General features: G+C 44.1%; 1 protein-coding gene across 1 annotated transcript in view; it reads right to left on the bottom strand.

Annotated features, from left to right (window-relative positions):
• The window catches only part of ASPRV1 (aspartic peptidase retroviral like 1), a 100,063-nt gene that overhangs the window by 28,944 nt on the left and 53,695 nt on the right, over positions 1-17,424 (bottom strand). The window contains 1 exon segment of the mRNA XM_064494418.1: positions 13,572-13,762. The gene's annotated coding sequence lies outside the window, so the exon portion shown is untranslated.

Genomic DNA, 17,424 nt, shown 5'->3' with positions numbered 1-17,424 from the left:
GTGCAGGAGGGGTCCCCTGAGCGCTCCACAGGCAGGCACTGGCTTTGTGAGGGGGATCCCATGAGTAGGCAGGGATCTGGGGAGCAGGAGACAGCCCTGGAAGGGTGGGGCTCTCAGAGCCCTTCTGGCCCTTTCCCTGTGCCGGGGTGGTCAGTTATCAGATCTCTGGCTCCATCTCCTCCCGAGGGCAGGGTTCTCAGCTGAGTCACCTCTCATCTTGGCCAGGGTGGGGTATGGAAACGGCACCCAATTTTGGCTTTAGAAACCTTAGCTCCAAGTCCTGGCTCTGCCCTTTGTAAGACACTTAACATCTCAGTCTGTTTACTGAGCTGTAAAATGGGGATGACTGACACCACCCGTCTCCTGGGATGTGATGTGCCACAGTACTGCAAGAGGACGCCCAGCAGTGCCAGGTGCACAGGGAGCTTTAATGTTTGGGGCCCTAAAGCACAGGAATGGGGTCTGTGGGCCTCAGCTGTGCCCAAGAGGCCCTGGGGCACCTCTACACCCTTGGACCTGCCATGCCAGCCTGGCCAGTCCCAGTGCTCGATCTGGGTGCAGAAGGGGCACCTCGTGCACAGCCACACCCAGAACAAACAGCCAGGGAGAGCACGGACTGACAAGACAGCAGCCCTGGGATGCCTGAAAGTTTTTCGGAGCCAAGTCATGGTTTCAGGAACTGGTTTCAGAAGAAGACAGGCTCGGTCTGCTGCCCCTCAACCCCTTCCCCGAGGACCATGCCCTACCTTACCCTAAACCCCACGTCCACATGTGACAGTTATCCACTTTCCACACTGGGCTTTGACTTCTTGAAGGCAGGGATTCAACCTAATCATCTCTACTCCCCTGGCACACAGAGATCAGTACCTGTGTGACCAATCGGTGATGGTGATGGTAACGACAGCACAGGGGTGGGGGGGGATGACAATCACAGAAGCTACCTAGTACACGGCCTTACCATGGTGTAGCATAGTTCTGAGTGTCTTGCTTTAACTCGCTTAAACCTCACAAAAGTCCTAGCAGATGTGTACTATTGCCATAATCCATATTTTTAATGAAGGGAACAAGGTGCGGAGAGTAACTTGCCAAAGGTCACACACAAAGTGACAGAAGCAGGACTTAAACCCAGTGCCTCAGTTTGCCCGTGTACAGCTACTTACTCCAAAGTGCTTGGGCCGAGGTGCTTACCTCTCTGTGGACTCCTCATCCATGGCAAGAGAAACATCTCGGGAAGGAACTTTCGAGTCCTCAGGCCTCCTTCCTGGGCAGGCCCTGCAGTCCGCTTGGAGATGTCTCTGGCCAGGAGGCCATCCCACGGCTGTACAAACCTTCCACTGACAGGGAAGGCACAGGGCATCTTCCTCAGAAAGACCCAGGCCTGCTTCCCTCTAACTTGGCCTACCCGCTGGATACACAGAATTGTCCCCTTCATGCTCAGGCAGCTCTTCAGGAATCTGGACTCACCTCTCTTCTCCACGCCGACAGTCCCTGCCTCATCACCCGCTCCTCTGTCCCCAGACCACCTCCTTCCTGATGGCCCACCTGGACATTTCCTTCTTGGCTAATCTCCAGGAGCCTGCACCTCATGCTGGACATCCACGTGTTCTGAGGAGCAGAGAGTGGAAGTGGGCTGCACCCCCTCCGTTGTCCTGGGTCTGCACCTCTGCTGTGTGGCTGGGCTCTCCTGAGCCCCACACTCCTGGTCTTCACGAAGCCTGTGGAAAACCAGCCTCCTTGGGCCCCTCCACAAGCCCATCTCAGGCATCCCCATTATGGACTTGGATGATGAAATTCGTTTAACCTAAGTATAAAATATTACATTTTCCCTTGTAAAATCCCCTCCTCTTTTTTCACCTTGACAAGATTGTTTTTTGTTTGTTTGTTTATTTTGGGCTTTTTTGTTGTTTTTTTAAAATTGAAGTTCAATTACAATGTGTCAATTTCTGTTGTACAGCACAATGTCCCAGTCGTGCATATACATACATATATTCGAACAAGGATGTTTTGAATCCTGACTTTGTCACCCCAAAGCCATTTACTTGTCCCTCCCAGAGCTGTGTCATCTTCAGCCTACCTTTTGGGTCTTCATGATTTAAAAACTTAGAAGTTGATGAACAAGACAGGTTTCAATTTCCTCATCTCTGTTTAAATCTAGGACTAATAATAAATGGATTTGTCTCTGGTTCAATCACCTCTCCCCGGAAATGCTGATTCAGGGACGTGAGTCAGCCTAGATGACCATTTTTGGGGAGAGGACAGGTAGACTGTGCCCCGGGAAGGGGGTTCCACTAACATCTCTACTGTTGGGAGCCTCATTTCATTCCATCTGACGTTTGTTACTATTCCCCTCCAGTTTGAGGACTGTTCTCAAGGAGGCAAAGTTGGAAACAACTGGAATTGGGCACTTTTTCTTTCTCTCTTGACATGAACACTTGGTGCTTCCCACTAGCAGAGGGCCTGTCTTTGCCTTGTTCCTCTTCTTAACTCCAATAAGGAAGCAGACAAGCAGACTTCGTGCTGGCTGGGATTCCTTTACAAGCACCACTAAGTCTGGACTTTGGTCCTTCTGGACGTTCTGACATGGGTGTATCACACATCAGGTATCACGTACACGTGAAAAAACCGTAGGTTTGTTGAAAATCTAAGCTCATCTGTCTTTTAGTGCTGCCCCTTCTTCTCCCTATTAAAATTATTTGTGATTTCATCATCAGAATCTACTGTCTACTATTTAGAGTGCTTAAGCTTCAGTGGTTTTTCTCTACCCTTCACATTATATTCCTACTTTAAAAAAAGAGAATTTCGTTAGGCAGCTTCTTAGAACCACTATGTGGCCAAACGGCAGTCCACTTCTGGCCTTGGGGACACATCAGTGAATGGCTCTGCAAACCCCTGAAATCTTTCCAAAGACTTTTGATACTGTCATTTTACTTTATTATTGTTATTCTTCCCATTGGGAGAAAGTTTCATCATTTTGTAATCAAATAGCATTTGCAAATATCAGTAATAGGACTGTAATGTACTATGCATGCATACTATGTAACAATCTACTGTTAATACAGAAACCTCCTGGTGGTGTGACACATCTCCAACCCCACTGCCTTCTACTTAATGTTCGCTTTCTCAGATGCTGTGGAATAAATAATCTTTGTCTCAGAAATACCTGGCCTTTCTTTGAGGTCCCCTCACTTATTGGAGCACCCCTGCAGTCACCCAGAGTGACTCCCAGAAGCAGACCTGGGGGCCAGGTGGCCAGTGAGCCATAAGGGGACAGGCTACAGAAGAAACAGAGACCTGGCCCTGTCTCAGTGAGTGGATTATCTTCAGGCAAAGCAGTGTAAATGCTGGAATCTGTCTTCCAAGCCCACCTCCCCACTGCCCCCTAAAAACTTACCTCAGCCCAAATCCCAGCAGCTTTGCCCTGACCTCTGGTCATTTAGGCCACCCCATCCAGGGCCCACCCCACCCCATCCTCAGGGAGCATCCAGCTCAGAGTCCTTTCTCTACATCCACCTTCAGAACATCGGGAGCCTCTATCAAGATGCTTCCAGACTGATAAGAATTTACTCACAAATTCACACTGGTGAACAAAGGAATCCGACAGCAACAGTAATGGAGGGGTTTCAGGCTATGAGGCAGATGAGGGAAGACTCGCCCGGCGAACCCAAGATTACAGCACGCCTCACACCCAGGACTAGCCCTAATCGGGAGCAGGTCAACAGCACCCGACTCACCCAGTCACTGGTTCCCATGAATATTCTTTCTGAAAAATAAAACATCAATGGCCAGAACACTATTCTAACCATTTTAAAGAGAAATTTTACTAAAACGTGGGCCACAGTTCTCCTAATGCCTTTAAAAATACTCTTTTCCCACTGAAGCGGTCATCATCCAGAGCATTCCCTCCGGAACTAGACAGTCATGTGATCCTATTTCCTTCTTATCGTTTCTCTATCCTTCCCCATGGCTTTCACTTTCCTGTTATCTACATGTCTATCTCTAGAAACCTACTGCTGCCTTCCTTCCAGGCATTTTCTTTTCTTCTACATTGGGTTGAGAAATCAGCCACTTTTCTTAGAAAAGCGTGCTAAGTAAGGATCAACAGTTTGAGGCCCTCAGAGGGATAAAACACCCAGCTTAAATGCAGGGGTTTTAATGTATCTATTGCTGCGGGTTCTGTTTTCAATAAATTCCAGTTCCAAAGGGAAGCGGGGCTCCAAGACTCAATCCCACCTGAAATGTTCCTTATATACACTTACCATCCACCTTCTGGCGGTAAGAGGTTTCTATCACTGTGACGATGCAAGCGCTCCATGCTGTGCCCTTACTTTGTTATTTGTAGCCCTGCCAGGTGAGCAGCACCAGTAAGCCCCACGAGGAGCCTCATCAAACGAGATGACAAATACAGCCCTGAGACACCTGACACTGAGCTGGCATCTTTATCGGGTGTCTGGAGTGCTTTATAGAATTCAACCTCCTTCCACAGCACTGAGAAAGCACCTGTGCCCATGGCTACTTTATGGCACAACCAACCAGGGCCCTGAAAGGAGACTCCAGGGAGAGAGCAGAGCACCACCAAGTGGACCACCACCAGGAGCACACAGCTGCCGGGGCCATCACCTGCCTGCCCCTCGAGGCACCCAAAGGGCGACATCTGAACAGGGCCTCTTGGCTGTTTGGAGTTGCTCTGAGCAGTAATGATTTCACTCACTGTGAGTTGTGACCCATGACTCGGTTGTGAAATCAGTTCAATGGGTTACAGACAGCATTTTTCTTTAAAAAATAAATAGATAAACAAGATTATACTGTATAACACAGGGAAATATACACAAGATCTTATGGTAGCTCACAGAGAAAAAATGTGACAATCAGCATATATATGTCCATGTATGACTGAAAAATTGTGCTCTACACTGGAATTTGACACAACATTGTAAAGTGATTATAAATCAATAAAAAATGTTAAAAATAAATAAATAAATAAATAAATAAATAAATAAATAAATAAATAAATAAATAAATAACAAAATATCCAAATGCATCACACACAGTGACTGTTATTTTTATAAAACTTTTGTTTCAGTATTCTGTATCTGTATATAGGTGTGTGTGGTAGTTGGGAACCTAAGATGTATTTTTCACTGGGAGTGGTGGTCAAGGAAGTTGGAAATGCAGTGATCTACTGCACATACATCCTGCAGCTACATCTTGCTGAGACCCACCTCTGCCACGTCCACCCTAAACTGGGAAGCCAAATGGAATCTGTTCAGGGCCCTAAAACTGGCCTGACCTGGAAGGGACAGGAGTTGGGAAGCCTTCTTGGAGGAAATGGGCTTGCTGTGGCACGAGCAGGAATAGGGAGAGGGGATGGCAGAACAGAAGGAAAGGCAGGGGCAGTGTCCTGTGGTAAGAAGGAGGGGGTGAACAAGCGCTGGGAGAGGCCTGTGGGGGACAGCCGCAGGTACCTGCTTTCCTGGGGAGGCACCCTGAGGGGCCAAGGCTAGAGGGGTGGAAGAGAAAGCCCACTTGATTTCAAAGATCCATTTTGTAGCCCTTTTTTTTTAAAGTCACACACATATTCAATCAAAAGACTAACACTGGAATATTACCCAAATAAAAAAGTAATAAGCACATGTTTGTTTATCCCATTCCATATTTCAGAGAAGAGGCAGGCATTAAGGATTTGTGTCATAAGTTTATTTACAAATATACCTAGTATGTTAAGGTCAAGAGTTTCACCCATTTTTCAAAGAAATTGCACCTCTAAAAATGTTCCTCTTCATACCTGTTTCATGGATTAACTAAAATATCTTTATTTCTTAAGTAACTGCTTATTATAAAGAAAGGTGTAGCAAATCGAGATCGAAAGTACAAAATCGTAATTAGTAACTGCCGCTTATTTCCACTGAAAATGGCAAATTCTTCCCTAGGCCCTCCTCACAGTGGCCCCTCCGGACCACAGAGATTGGGAGCCTCCAGCTGCTCTGTCCCAAAACAGCGCTGTTGGGAGCTCTGCAAAAGATGCAGAGACCAAAAACAGAAGAAGTGGTGGTGGCACACACACCAGGTCCTTTTCCCACGACTTTGGAAAAACTCATTTTTAAAGTTACCTCTGAGGGGCACTCGGTGGTAGGGCAGCAGCCAAGTAAGTGGGTGGTCAGGGGTCTCTCACCAATCCAATGAATGCAACCTAATAGTGCCTGCCTGTCTCCTGTCAATGTAAATTTAACTTTAATTAAAATGAAAGACACAGCTCCTCAGTTATACTAGCCACACGGGGCCAGGGGCTATTGTATAGTACAGGAGAACATTTCTGTCAATGCAGAAAGGTCTACTGTACAGGGATGTTCTAGAATGAGCAAGTGAGTAATTCATTCCAGGATCGCCTTCCCTCAGCAATGCAACATCTTCCATTATTTCTATTACCCCTGAAGTTCTAAATGCAAGTGCCTCTGGAAGAGGTACTGGAATGGCTTGAACTCTTACCAAAGGGTGACTGGTTGCCATCAGGGCATGAAGAAAGCCAGAGTCCAAGAAGCCATCCATGGATGACTATGTGTGAAGCATGGTGGGGTGAAGGGATGCTGGAAGGTAAGACACTGCCCCTAACTGAATGTGCTGTCTGAGGATACTGATGGAGGATTAAGCTCTTCCGTCAGCAGATGTGGAAAACTCTGAGATCTGTGAGAAAAGGAAATGACCCACAGTTATTATTTATCTTCAAGTGAGAAGACTGAGTTTATTTCCCAATGGTCCTCAGTGAGGGGGCTATTCCGTGAGAACAAGCGCCTTCTCTGTTTCTAGGGAGGGAGTAAGAAGTGGATGCACGCCTTCTTAGAGATGGATGCCTGTGATCTTGCCCCTCCTCTGCCCTCTACATCCACACTACAACCAGGTCCACAGCTTTATCCAACTCCTTCACACCCTGAAAAACACCACAGGCGGCAGCCTAGAGATCCAAATACTAACTTGTTATTTCCACCAGAAGCCTCCACTCAACAATGCCAAGGGGAATTATAACAATCTCTGGCCCACTCCCACCCTGCAACCCCCTTCCTGTATTCCTGATTCTGGCTCATCCTCCACCTACTCACGCCGCCATCCAGGTCAGCACCCCGTGAGTCACCTGAGACTCCTCCCCCTCCTTCCTTGCTCCCCACCCAAGGTCATCACATCTTGGCCACCTCTCCACTTTGCCTTGAAGCTGCACAGCTCAACCACTCCAGCCCTCAGAATCGCAGGGGCCACTTGCTGATCTTCTGCTTCCAGTCACGGCTACTTCCAGCCCAGGGGTTCTTAACTAGATAAGCAACAGAATGACCTGGGGAGGTGTTTAAAATCTAGACTGACTCAGTAGATCTCGCCAGCTTGAGTATGTGTATTTTGCACAAGTGCCCCAGGTGATTCTGATGTGTCCTCTTCATTAAGAACCACAACCTCCTCCTCATTATTAATAACAACAAAAACAACAATTAACATTTTTTGTGCACCTACATGTACTTCCTTGTGTAATCTTCATGACAACCTGGTGAGGTAAGAGCTATCATCTACTCCCATTTTACTGTTGTTGAAACTGAGGCACAAAAGTCCCGTGGCTAGTAAGGGTGAGGACCAGAACACGACCCACCACTCCTAACCATTCTGCTCTCCATATGTAGAGATTTGGCATGTGGCTCCCTCTTTAACACCTTTTAAAGACAGTTCTAGAAAAAGATGGCAGCGTGGAGACACACGCATGATTTCCTTCTCCACCCAACCTCCCACCAATAGCTTCTTAACTCTAAAAGAACTATTTTGATCAGGGTGGTAGTTACATAGTGTACATATACGTAAAAATTCACTGAGATGTATGCTTAGGACTTGTAACTTTACTGTATGTTTATTACTCCTCAATAAAAACGATCCTGAAAAAGCCACTTAAATAAGAATGAACCTAGTAAATGTGAAATAGGGGGAAACATGCATGCACAGAAGAAACTAGGAAGAAGCCATCACAATGCTGGCAATTATGATGAAAAATTATTACTAGAAAAAACACATTTAAGAACAGATTAAGAAAAGATCCCCACGCTAACCTACAGGAAATCCTTAGAGGAGAGCAGGCCTAGAGAGGGCACTGTCTGGAGATAGGGTTCCCTGCAAGATAGAAAGCAAAATCCCAGTATAGGCTGGCTTGGCTACAGTGCGGAGTATATGGCTGGGTGCCGGAGAAGACACACAGCAGGAACACAGGGGCTCTGAGGGTCCACAGGACCGTCTCTGGGCTAGAGACTGGGGGGTTCCCCAAGTGAAAGTCAGTGGCAGTGAGGGGCTTCTTCCCAAAGAGGCCATGTGACTTCTATAACAAGAATAAAGTCTGGCCTCACCAAACCCAATTCCTGGTATATCTGGTGCTTATGAATACAAAGGGTCCCCCTGGGGTCACCCATGTTTCCAGTTCCCACTGTGCAGTCAACAGGAGCAGGGCTTGACACAATGATCCTGAAGTCCATCTGAGAAGAGCAAAGAAAATTCTAAGGTAAAGTACACCTCACCCTGGCACCTGTTAGATATCTTTAAAGAAAATGTGACCAGAACACATGGTGCTGGTGTAGAAACAGACAATGCACTGGAACACATGAGAGAATCCTAGAGCAGACTTGGGTATGTACATGGAAATACACTGTAAGATGCAGGTGTTATTTCAGAGCAGGAAGGCAAGGATAGGTATTTTAATCATTAGTACTTCAGGAAAATAAAGTTAAATCTTTAACTCACAATTCACCAAAATACAATAAATTCCTTCTAGATTAAAATTTAAATGTTAAAAAAAAATCCTAAAAAACAAAAAGATGAAACTATTAAAGTATTAAGAGAAAATTGATGTACATTTATAATTCTGCAGCAGAAAAACTCTCTGAGCCTGACACCAAGACAGAAACAGGACAGGCCTAGAGATCCAAATACCAAAGAGTTGTCTCCACCTGGAGCCTCCACAGACAATCCCTAGGGGAATTATAGCAATCTGCCCCTGCCCCCCCAAAGCCCTCCTGCAGCCGTATTCCCGACTCTGGCTCACCCTCCACCTGCTCACTCCGTCATACTGGTCACCACTCTGTGAGTCACTCAGACTCCTTTATCCTCCTTCTTCACTTATGCCACCTCTACTCTGTCTTGAACTACACAGTTTAATCCTCTCCAGCCTGGCCCTGAGTGTGGACGCCGTCTTGCCACCTTGGTACCAGTGCAGGGGCCACAATGGGCCTCCCTGCTTCTAGTCACGGCCACCTCCAGCCCAGTGGTCTAGAAAGACTACCTTGATCATAAGGACATTTTAGTTTTACAAATGCTTAAATAGTGAACAAAACTAAATGGCAAATGACAATCTAAGATAAAATATTTGTAACATAAAAAAGACAAAGAGGTCATAGTCTGAATGTACATCGAGTACTCTTAGAAATCAATGACAAAAAGAATAAACCAGACTAAATAATAATAAAATACTACACCAATGAAAAGGAAAAAAAATGCCAATAGAAAACTAGATAAAGCACTTAAAAAAAATCTGCCAAAAGAGAATTACCAATGATTAACTGGCCTATAAAAAAAAGTCCAAGTAATAAAATAATAATAAGGAAAAGAAAAATAAAGTAGTAACAATGAAACACTATTTTGCTTATCAAATTTGCAATTTAAAAAATAATAATAACACCTAGTGTTGAGAAGGATGCAGTGAAAGAGACACTGTGGTAGGACTAGAGAGCCTAAGTTAATGTATCCTTTCTGAAAGGCAACTAGGCAATACGTATCAAAGTCTCTGAAAGTGTACATATTCTTTGATGTAACAATTCTGCTTAAAGACTACAATCTAAGGACAAAAATAAGGATGTGCACAGAGTGTTATACATAGGCCACAACTGGCAGTAACCTAAAGGGACAATAACCAGGGATTAGTTAAATCATGGTAGGTACAAGGTGAAATATGAGAGATCATAACTGTATTTACTGACAAGGAAAACTGTTCGCAACTTATTGCTAAGTATAAAAAGCAAGCCACAGAACAAGTATGTACCATATGAACATATGAACCCATTTATGTAATGAAGTGTGTATGTGTGTATATATCCACATACATGTGCAGAAAAAAGATCTTTAAGGATGTAACCAAAACAGTAACAATATATTTCTGACAAGTGTTATTAGTATGATTTTTAATTTTGTTCTTTATCCTTCTTTGTGTTTCCTTTATTTTACAAGAAACACCCCAGTGTGGTACAGACCTCCCTCCCTTCTATTACCTGGTCCAGAATTCTTATTTGGCTCTGAGCATCCACATTCCTTACACATAATATACAGCTGGGCCTCCACATCCTCGAATTCAACAAGCCAAGGATTGAAAATATTCAAGAAAAAAAGATTCCATAAAGTTCCAAAAAGCAAAACTTGAATTTCCCCCTTGCTGGCAACTATTTACTGACATTATACTTGAAACTATTTACATAACATTTACATTGTATTAGGTGTTTTAAGTAATCTAGAGATGATTTAAAGTACACAGGAGGATGTGCATAGGTTATATGCAAATACTACACCATTTTATATAGGGGACTTGAGCATCCACAAATTCTGATATCTGTTGGCAAGAAGGTGGGCGGGGGCCAGGGAGACTCCTGGAACCAATCCCCTGGTATGTACTACTGTTTTAATTTTTCAATCATAAACTTGTCTCCTCAATTTTCTTGACTATGGGTATGGCCTGTGTCTTACGTTTCTTTTGTGTTCCTCTCAGTGCCCAGCACATAACAAATTTTCAGCAAATGGCCTAAGAATGAATGCGTCACTTCTGTGCTGATACCTCTGTGGGCTGCCCAAGCATGGGCTGGCTGGCTCCCCAGGTGTTGCTCCCATCCAAGCCCTGGTCCAGGCCAGGCTTGAGGCTGTGTGTTGTGGGCCACTTGTCAATCTGGTCCTGTGAAGATGTCTACTGTTGCTGCTAATTCCTGTTCAGTGATGGGGCTGTTTGTTTAAAGCACAAGTTACTGCTCCCACACTCAGAGGCAAAGCCAATCTTACCGCATCCTATAATTAGTAAGTATTTCCTCTGGTGTGAAGTTGGCTTTGATCCAACAGATCCCTTCCCACTTCTTCCTCCATCTTCACCTCATTTACAACTTCCCGTCTTGGCTACTGGAGGTGTCCTGTGGAGAGGCACCCCCTTCATCCAAACTATGGGCCCAGTCAGAACAGCCTGTGCCCCTGGTGTCCCAAACCTGACTCACCAGCTCCTCCTTGTCCTCCTGGATGATAAAGTTTGCTCTCAAGTCTAAGCAAATTTATTACCCAAGCAACCCGGCCTATAGGCCCAGAGGCTGAAAGAGCCCTAAGACTTAGACCACTATAGGAGTGACATGAGGATTTTTCGTGCAAACTCAACAAGTGCATTTTCATGGTTGTCTATAATCTCTGCAACTAGTACTCACTTCAGTTAAACCCTCTGAAGAAAAAAATACACAAGCCATCAGAGATGGAGGAGTCATGCAAACGATGCGACTGACAAGGGCTTAATTTCCAGAATATACAAACAGCTCATACAATTCAATAACAAAAAACAAACAGCCCAATCCAAAAAATGGGCAGATCTAAACAGACATTTCTGTAAAGAAGACATACAGATGGCCAATAGGCACATGAAAAGATGCTCAATATCACTAATTATTAGAGAAATGAAAATCAAAACTACAGTGAGATATCACTTCACACCAGTCAGAATGGCCATCATTCAAAAGTCCACAAATGATAAATGCTGGAGAGGCTGTGGAGAAAAGGAAACCCTCCCACACTGTTGGTGGGAATGCAGTTTTGTGCAGCTGTTATGGAAAACAGTATGGAGATTCCTCAAAAGACTAAAAATAGATTTACCATATGACCCAGCAATCCCACTCTTCAGCATATATCCAGAGGGAACCTTAATTCAAAAAGATATATGTACCCCAATGTCCACAGCAGCACTATTTACAATAGCCAAGACATGGAAACAACCTAAATATTCATCGACAGATGACTGAATAAAGAAGCTGTGGTATATTTATAAAGTGGAATACTACTCAGCCATAAAAATAATAAAATGCTATTTGCAGCAACATGGATGGACCTGGAGATTGTCATTCTAAGTGAAGTAAGCCAGAAAGAGAAAGAAAAATACCATATGATGTCACTTATATGTGGAATCTAAAAAAAAAAAAAAAAAAAGACAAACGAACTTATTTATAAAACAGAAACAGATTCACAGACATAGAAAAAAAACTTATGGTTACCAGTGGGGGAAGAGGGTGGGAAGGGATAAATTGGGAGTTTGAGATTTGCAGATACTAACTAATACAAACAAAATAGATAAATAACAAGTTCATACTGTATGGCACAGGGAACTATATTCAAAACCTTGCAGTAACTTATGGTGAAAAAGAATATGGAAGCAAATATATGTATGTTCATGTATTACTGAAGCATTATGCTGTACACCAGAAATTGACACATTGTAAATTGACTATACTTTAATAAAAATATATATATTAACACATGACTGGGACATTGTGCTATACACCAGAAACTGACACATTATAACTGATGGTATTTCAAAAAATAAATAAAAGATTATACCTTAAAAAAATATATATATTATATATTTTTTATATATTTGTATTTATTTAATATATGTATTAAAAACTACAATGGCATATCACCAATCAGAATGGCTATCATTAAACAGTCCACAAACAATAAATGCTGGAGAGGGTCGAGAAAAGGGAACCCTCCTACACTGCTGGTGGGAATGTAAATTGGTACAACCACTATGGAAAACAGTATGGAGGTGCCCTAAAAAACTGAAAATAGCCTTAGCCTGTGATCCAGCAATCCACTCCTAGGCATCTATCCAGAGAAAATGAATTCAAAAAGACACATGCACTCCAATGTTCACAGCAGCACTATTTATAACAGCCAAGACAGGGAAGCAACCTAAATATCCACTGACAAATGACTGGATAAAACACAATGGAATACTACTCAGCCATAAAAAATAATGAAATGGTGCCATTTGCAGCAACATAGATGGACCTAGAGATTATCATACTAACTGAAGTTAAGTCAGAAAGAAAAAGACAAATACATATGATATCAAGTAGAATCTAAAAAAATGATACAAATGAACTTATTCACAAAACAGAAAGAGACGGAAAACAAGACACTCATAGAAGACAAAGTCATAGTAAACAAACTTATGGTTACCAAAGGGGAAAGACGAGGGTAGGGATAAATTAGGAGTTTGGGATTAGCAGATACAAACTATCATATATAAAATAGATAAACAACAAGGTCCTAATGTATAGACAGGGAACTACATTCAGTATCTTGTAATAACCCATAGTGAAAAAAGAATATGAAAAAGAATATATATATATATATATATATATATGTATAACTGAATCACTATGCTGTACATCAGAAAGTAACACAACACTGTAAATCAATTAAACTTCAATTTTTTTAAATTTAAATTAAAAAAAAAGAAACGGAGGTGTCAGAATCATAGAGAAGACCTGTCATTGCTTTGTTCTTTCTTTCTCTTTGTATTGATATAAACAATCCCTGGTGCTCCCAAGGTTCCTGAAGCAGCAGAGAGAGAAGTCCTGGAACACTTGCCATGAGCCTTGTGAGAGGCCAAGCTTAGACTGCCACCACGGGAACCCTGAGTTAGGTACTTTACAGCTCCATGTCTCAGCTTCCTCATCTGTAAAATGGGATGGTACAGTGGAATTAATGGGTGTAAACCACTTACAACAGTGGCAAGCCACAGGTGAACCAAGACATAAGCGTTTGTCACTGTTAACAAAAGTAGAGAGTGTCATGGTGACAGCCATGTGCTGGGCACTGTCTGCTCTTCTGTAGCCCAAGATTTCTCAACCTCAACACTATTAAATTCTTGGGCTGGATAACTGTTGTGAGCAGCTGTCCTGTGCACTGTAGGATGTTTAGTAGCATCTTTGACCTCTTTCTACTCACTAGATGCCAGCAGCACACCCCACCTCACTCCCTGCACCAAGTTGTGACAACCAAAAACATCCCCAAACACTGTTAAATGTCCCCTGCTGGTGTGGGTGGGGGCAAAGTTGCCCCCGTTTGAGAACCACTGATACAGTCCTATAAAAGTCACAGCCACGGAGAAGCCATGCCACACACTCTAACACCCCACCTATGTGCAGCTGTGGATCTGGGCCTGGAAGTCCCACACTGATGCCCCCTTGCAGTTATCTGAAGGAGTTGCATGTGGGGAAGGAAAGAGTGGCCAACTATGTTTCTCTAGGTGGCTATCATTTTCTCTTCCTGAAGATGGAATGGGAAACTGGAGTCCAGGCAGTCTTCTAGTTGGGAAGTACCCTCACCCTTGAGAGACCAAGAAGGTGCAGAGAGAAAAGGAGTCTCGAGGCAGACTTCTTTGGCGGCCTGTGGCTGCGACCTGAGGTAGAGGGCATGAGCAAGGTTACCAAGACTCCTGAGAGCCCAGTCCAGCCCACAGAGGAGAAGTCCAGACAGGATGCAGAGCTGATGCCCAGTCACTGCATAGAAAACACCCTTACCCAGTGAGGTTTCTGGGCACAAGAGGTGTGGCCCCTCTCTTCTCAGGAAACAAGTGGGCTCCGTACGTGATTAAGAAGCACACTGCTCTTTTCATAAAATAAACTCCTAACCACTACTAAAGTGTGACACGCACTGATTTTGACCCAGCAGTTGCACTGCTACAAATGTATTCGATGGCTATATTAGCACAGGTGCACAGCATATACACAGGGGCTGGGCTGTATCTAGAGTTTAGGACCTGACGCATGGTTCAAATTCCAGATCTACCACCTACCAGATATGTGACCATGGGAAAGTTACTGACCTCTTTGTGACTTAGTCCCTTTGTGAAGCAGGGGCAATAACAAGGCCTATCTCATTGGGTTGTTACAAGGGTTATATGACATACTACATGCAAAGCACAACGTCTGTGATCAACAAATGCTAGCTATTAGTATTTTCACTGTGCCCTTAATTGGTGATAGCTAAAAATACGAAAACTTATGCCAATCACTTGGTTAAACACATGTGGCATATCCATTCTATGGAATACTGGGCATCGCTGAAAGAAATAAAGTCGAACTACATCTACTTAAATAATAGAATGTATTTCACAATAAAGGTCAAATTGTTAAAACAGTCAAATGAGTTTCAGATAAGTATATGTGGTTTGAGACTATTCATGTATAAAAAGAGCTATTTAGAAATAGATGCATGCCTTTTTCTGCAAAAAAAATTTCTAGAAGAACATTCAAGAAGCTGCGAGCAACAGTTACACCTAGGGAGTGGGAGTGGAGGACTGGAGAACTTTTGCTTTCTCCTTTGGTATTGGCATTTCTGACTATGAGCATGTATTCTTTTAAAAATATTGTTTTTTTTAAAAAAAGAATAAGATAAATCTATCTCTATGTCTATGGAAACATCTCCAAGATGTATTATGAAATCTTTTCCATAAGTGGCAAAATATGAATGGTACAAGCCACAGGAATGGACCTCAGGTCACAACTTCAGGTGTGCAAGAAGCCAGACTTGTTTCTGTAACACAACTCAATGTTTACGGCAAGCTTCCTTCCTGACAACAGGCAACTTAATTCCAGGAGTGTCTGAACACTGAGAAGGGCCAGACACGGAACACAGGAGGTGGCTGTGAAGCTGGCCGAGGCCAGGTCTAGCAGCCTCCACTGCTTAGTGCCACTATGGGCAGCGAGGAATCTTGGACCAGGCTGCCTGTGTCCCCCAGCCTTGCCCCACCATGTGACTACGGCTCTCTGAGGTCTTACTCCTGCCTGCCCAGGAGAGCTGCCAGAAAGGGACTCTGGAGACCACAGATTTTTCTCCCCTGTGTCTCCTACCCCCAACCAGTCTGGGAAGGGAAGGCTGCAAAGGGCTGGGGGTTTTCTCACTTCAGGTAAAATCCTTCTTCTATCTTGTTGCTAGTCAAGGCATTCGCCTGTGCAAGAGAATTCTTTTTCTTTGATGAGCTATTCTGCAAATCCTGCAGACTCCTTAAGTGTGTAAGCTTTTGACACAGAAAAACCAGAGGCACCTGAAGGGTGATTCCATTTTCTAAACTGGGGAGCTGGCTCAAGAGGAAATAAGCTCCATGAATGTGAAAGTGGAAAAGGGGAAAATCCAGGGAGGGAAAAAGAGGTTAGCTTCTCAAATATTATGCCAGCCACAGATATGTGTAAATGCAGAGGAAAAAGTCTGAACGTTTCCACCAAATAATTAATCAACCAGTACCTACCAGTAATGTAAGCTTTAAGATACAACGGGAGGGATGGAAGGGGAGCTTTACCTTTTTATTCTATGTATTTCTAAACTGCTTGCATTTTTTAATGATGAACCTGTGTTCAGTCTTATATAACCTGTTTAAAAAAAATTGAGGGGTGGGGAGACAATTATGTATTTATTTTTTTTTAATGGAGGTACTGGGGATTGAACCCAGGACCTCTTGCATGCTATGCAAGCACTCTACCACTGAGCTATACCCTCCCTCTCTATTATTTTAAATAAATACATATCAGTACATTTTTTGCCTCCAGGCTGGAGATGGAAGGCAACGCAGGTCACATGTGTCTAGCCCGCTAGTGGGCAGACCATTGGGAGCATAGCTGCATGAGGGTTGGGAGGCCTATTGGAAAAGACTATTTTCGAAAGGAAGGAGACAGGTACAATGAGCTGACCCAGGGACAAAGCTTTGCTTCATGGAAATAAGGAGTTAATTCTGAGCTAGGGTGGCAGCTGTGACTTAGACGTATCTGTGCAGCCAAACCCCATGGCTCTATAAGGCAATGGGGCACCAGAGCCCCGTAGCCCTGCTCTTATAGTGAAGCTGGCTGACCTCATGCCAATGGGAATGTCTGGCTCCTAGCAGGTGTGGGGTGCCCGATGGGTGTTGCAATGTCCAACAGAACTGACTGCTCCATGGGGTGTGGCAGGGGCAAAGGGAAGCTGCAGAGCTGGAAGAGGGGAGAAGACAGCTGGGGGTGGGGGGAGAGGATTAAGCTGACTCACCTTACCCACCAGCACATGGGAGACACACACACCCTGGGGATGCCTAAAATGCTCACAAGGTGAGCGAGTGGGAACTAGGCAGGTACCTGGGATCCTGCACTGGCAGGTAGGAGCAAGAGCCAGAGACATACAGTGATGTGATGAATGTATAGGAGTCTAGGTGTGTACACAGGCGGGGACCGCAGGAGATGGAGCCACAAAGTCTATACAGGAGAGGTCAAGAAAGGTCTCCTGAGTCAGCTGACGTTGGTCACTCAGAGTGGGTGGGAAGGGTGGAGGGCAGGAGGAATCGTGTGTACAAAGGCCGGGAGCTGGGAG

The sequence above is a fragment of the Camelus dromedarius genome, chromosome 15 (genome assembly GCF_036321535.1).
Source record: "Camelus dromedarius isolate mCamDro1 chromosome 15, mCamDro1.pat, whole genome shotgun sequence".
Taxonomy (NCBI): domain Eukaryota; kingdom Metazoa; phylum Chordata; class Mammalia; order Artiodactyla; family Camelidae; genus Camelus; species Camelus dromedarius.
The sequence above is the reverse complement of the archived record's forward strand: the minus strand, read 5'-3'. Positions and strand labels throughout refer to the sequence as shown.